Consider the following 4,592-nt stretch of genomic DNA (forward strand, 5'->3'; position numbering starts at 1 on the left):
CTTTTCTTTCGGCCCCTGCTGCTGTCTCCACAGCCCAAAGGTCATCCAGCAAACGACCCTCAGCTCAGCCAGCAGGCGGCCCTTACCCTCCCCCACCCCCTGGCGTCCAAGATGACTCGACAGCCTCCTCGGTTCTCCACACAGCCTTCGCCCCTGCTTCAATTCCTCCTCAACAGTCTTCGGCTTCCATATCCCAAACCACCGAGCTTTAGCTCTAACCCCTCCTACCACAATCTGCTTTCTGCTCTTCTTCCCTCCTCATCTTCTCCCATCCCCGGTGTCCAACACGGCATCAGTCATCCCATGCCTTTGGCCCTGGATTCCAATCTCCCCTTTTCTAAGGGCTTTTCTCTCCAAACAGCTGTTCCTCTCCCAGCCCCTCCTAACGCACTAAAGTTAAGTCCTCCTCCCATTCCCCTTTCACTCCGGCAGCAAATTCTACAAGGTGTGGACGTCAGTCTAACTCACCTTCTCTCTTCCTCCACTTACAACTCTGATTCTAGAACAGTCGACTGCGGCACGATTTCCGTTACTCTCAAATCTTCCGACCCTCACTCTGCTTCAGTCCTTAGAATTTCCAACTTCTGTTTGGCTTTCAGTATTTTTTGCAAAATCATGTGCTCCACCTTTCCCGAACGTCATCAGGAACTCGATGATTACAGGCACACCATCCTTGATCTATCTGTCCGTTTCGAGGGCTCCCTGTTCTACGATTACCATAAGCAATTCTTGACCAAGGCCGCCGCCTGCCTACTTCAATGGAACCAGCGCACCTACTTGGGGGGCCCTCGACATCGAGCTTTACTGCTGCACTTTCGCCAGTGTCAGAGCTCTTTCTTGCGACTTCTGTTCCTCTTGGACACATTCATCAGATCTTTGCTCAGATACCGTCCACAAGCTTAACCCTGACTCCGCCCTTTCTCCCCCACAGCATCAATTTTCCCGCCAGGTCTTCTTCAAACCTTCTCGGTCCAAAGACATTTGCGGTCGCCCCATCGTGATGATCGGAGGCCAACAAATCTGCAATAACCTGAATTCCTCGACGTACTTCGTCTCTTTGTCGCTTCCTTCACATTTGCAGCTTCTGCTGCGAAGATCACGCTTGCTCTGCCTGCCCCCGCCGGCCCTTCAACACTCGCTCCACTTTCAGCGTTCCCAAATGACTACTGGCTTATCTGTCTACCCCAATCGATATCCCCGCTCTTGCTTCCAAACTGCTCCGTCACCCCGACCCCTCTTCCACTCACATCTTACTCGAAGGCCTTTCCTTCGGATTCTCACCAGGCCTGTGCACACTTCCTTCTTCCTCCGTCTTTGGCAAAAATCTGCAATCTGCCACCGCCGATCCCCAGTCTGTCGATTCCTTGCTAGCACCCGAAGTCGAGAACGGTTTCATGATAGGCCCACTTGCCTCTCCCCCATTCCCTGCATACCGCATCAATCCCATTGGTATAGCGGTCCATAAGTATTCCAGTAAAAAATGCCTTATAATCGATTTGTCAGCCCCCTCCTGCGTGCCAAGTCTCAATAGCTTTATTCCCAGCTCAGACTTCTCCCTCCACTATGCCACAATTGACCATGCCATTTCTCTCATCAAAATCGCAGGTCCGGGTGCCTGGCTCACTAAGGCCGACATCTCCAGTGCCTTTAAAGTCATGCCTCTCGACCCAGACTTCTGGTACCTCTTCTGGGTTTATTGGCAGAACAAGTTCTTCTTCACAGTCCGCCTTACTTTCAGATGTAGGAGTAGCCCAAAAATGTTCGATACCTTAGCCAAAGCTCTTTGCTGGATCCTCTTGAATAACTATAAGCTTCCTTTTCTCGTCCACCTTCTCGACGATTTTCTTACCAAAGACTTTCCTCATGCCCCGCCTGCAAGAGCCTCCTCCACACTTATTTCCATTTTTAGGAAACTAGGGGTACCTCTCGCCATGGACAAAACAACCGGCCCCTCTCATACAATCCAATTCCTCGGGATCACCCTCAATTCCATCAATTTCTCCACCTCCCTGCCTCACGACAAGATCGACAGGATCCAGATGTATATCTCTACCTATTCTTCTGCCAAATTTTGCACAAAGAGGGAACTTCTCGATCTGCTCGGCCACCTCAATTATGCCATGCGTATCATTCCTCAAGGACGGTCATTCATCTCCTACCTTCTCGACCTCGCCTCTTCCGTGTCCTCTCTTTACCACCACGTAAGCCTTTCAGTCGACTGCAAATCCAAGCTTAGGCTTTGGCAGCTATTCTTGGCCAACTGGAATGATATCTCTCTTCTACAATGACCTCTTCTCTGATGCCGAGAATATCCAGCTTTTCACAGACGCAGCTCCCTCAGTCAGTTTCGGACTCTATTACCAAGGCCAATGGTTTGCGGCCCCTCGGCCTCCCGAATTCTCTTGAATCCCTCTCGCCGACCAGTCATCGGCCTTGTTTGAAATATTTCCAATTGTCGTTGCCGCTTTTCTTTGGGGCCACAATTGGAAACAAAAATCCGTCCTCATCCATTCAGACAATTGCGTAGTAGTTCATATAATCAACAAAGGAAGGTCTTCATCCCAATCTATCATGAAATTTCTCCGCCGCCTTAAATGGATTTCTCTCACACATCAATTCATCCTCGTAGCAGCTCATATTCCAGGCCACCTTAATGAGATAGCTGACTCTCTCTCTCTCTTTCAATGTCAGAAATTCAGGAACTTGGCACCAGATGCAAGACCGAACCTGTGCACAGTACCTCCCTATTCGGAACTCACGTTCCTCTGAATCATCCTTTCCATCACTATCTCCAGCTGGCCCAGCAAACTATCCTCTCAGGGATTGCCCCTCGAACTCTCAGTTCTTACTGGACTGCCTGGAAGGGCTTACAATCCTTCCACCTCTCTGCGAACATAAAATTCCCTTCTTTCGATATTCTCACCATATCATCCTTCATTTGCTATTGTAGAAACTCACTCAAGGTAAGAGCATCCACCACCAAAGTGTACCTGTGCGGCATCCACTTCTTCCATAAACTCCTTTTCAGCACGACTTGTCCATCCCTTATCCAGCCTTAAATTACTCTCCTTCTTAAAGGCTTTCAGCGACTTGAAAAACCACTTCCGAACCAACGCGCACCACTTACCTCAGACATCCTTGAATCCTGCATCTATGTTCTAAGGTCGGGTTACCGCACTCTCGAATCTTTATTCTTGTTAGCCTTCTTCGGCTTCCTAAGATGCTCCGAAATTACCGCTGCTTCCATATCCTTCGATCTTTCTTCTCATCCCTGCTTATCTGACATCTCCATCTTATCTTCCGATACATTGACCTTCTATCTCAAGAAAAGCAAAACTGACCAACTCAGGTCCGGCACTCTCATTTATTATTTCAAACTTCGTTCCTACATAAGCCCATACGAGCCTCTATCCCATTACACGCATCTTCGCACCTCTGCCAGAAAACTGCCTACTGACCCTCTGTTTGTAAACGACAAGGGCCTTATCGTGACCCGCGACTGGTTCCTCTCTCACCTCCACGACGTCTTTCTAACCGCTGGCTACCCTCCTGAACAATTCTCCAGCAACTCCTTTAGATCAGGGGCTGCATCCTCCGCCGCTTGCCAAGGCATACCCGAGTATCTCATCAAACAACTCAGCCGTTGGGCCTCCGAGGCTTATCTTGCATACATTAAAACTAACCCTGGTATCCTCAAGCAGGCACTTTCTCTCCTCGGCTGAATTAGTTCAATAATCATTGTTATTCTGCACTGGTGACTAGGTTCCCACTTGGTTCTTTTGGGGGTCCTATCCTCCCCGTCCAACAGCCGGGAGGTTGGCCCTCAGCCAAGCGGGTTACGTCAAATCTCCACATCCCAATAAACGATTCTAACTTCTCCCAAACTTTCGGCTGCTGTCATTCCTCGTGAAATGGAGTTTTTAATGAAAGTTCAGGAGGAATGAAGGCAGCCGAGCTAATTCGACACAGCTGCTGCAATTCCCACTAATTCTGACGTAAACAACCGGTCTCCATATATATCAAACGTCACCCTCTCCTCTTCCTCGTTCGTTTTCTGCATCCCTCCTCCACCCCCTCTCCACCTTTGCAGCTGCCCAATTGGTCGCATGGGGGTCCTATCCTCCCCGTCCAACGGCCAGGAGGTTGGCCCTCAGCCAAGCGGGTTACACCAAATCTCCACATCCCAGTAAACGATTCTAACTTCTCCCAAACTTTCGGCTGCTGTAATTCCTCGTGAAATGAACTTAATTAACACTTAAATAACACTTGATTCTGAGTGTAATAACAGGCTTTGTCACTACAAGTGTCTATACCTCTAATAATTAAGTCTTTTCATTTTCAATCCCTGTCTTTTACTCAGAGGACTGGACTAATAGCGTAATAGCTCTCCACTCGGTTTCTCATCAACCAGATCTGTCTCCAGTAATTTCTGGAAGCGGTTGGACAAATCAAGACTTTAGGATGCTGCTGCCAAACCTACTGCATGCCCTTCTGGTGGAGATATACTACAGCAACCCTATTATTTCCCCCTCGCTTATCTTAAGCCTCATTCCCTTCTGCTAATACTGTGCATTCTCCTTTTGAATGTGTCA

General features: G+C 48.8%; 1 pseudogene; it reads left to right on the forward strand.

Moving 5' to 3' along the window:
- The first annotated feature begins 1,394 nt into the window (after positions 1-1,394).
- On the forward strand, positions 1,395-2,769 carry LOC148837828 (uncharacterized; annotated as a pseudogene).
- Positions 2,770-4,592: the final 1,823 nt, after the last annotated feature.

Source organism: Atractosteus spatula, chromosome 3, assembly GCF_055471065.1.
Source record: "Atractosteus spatula isolate fAtrSpa1 chromosome 3, fAtrSpa1.hap1, whole genome shotgun sequence".
Taxonomy (NCBI): domain Eukaryota; kingdom Metazoa; phylum Chordata; class Actinopteri; order Semionotiformes; family Lepisosteidae; genus Atractosteus; species Atractosteus spatula.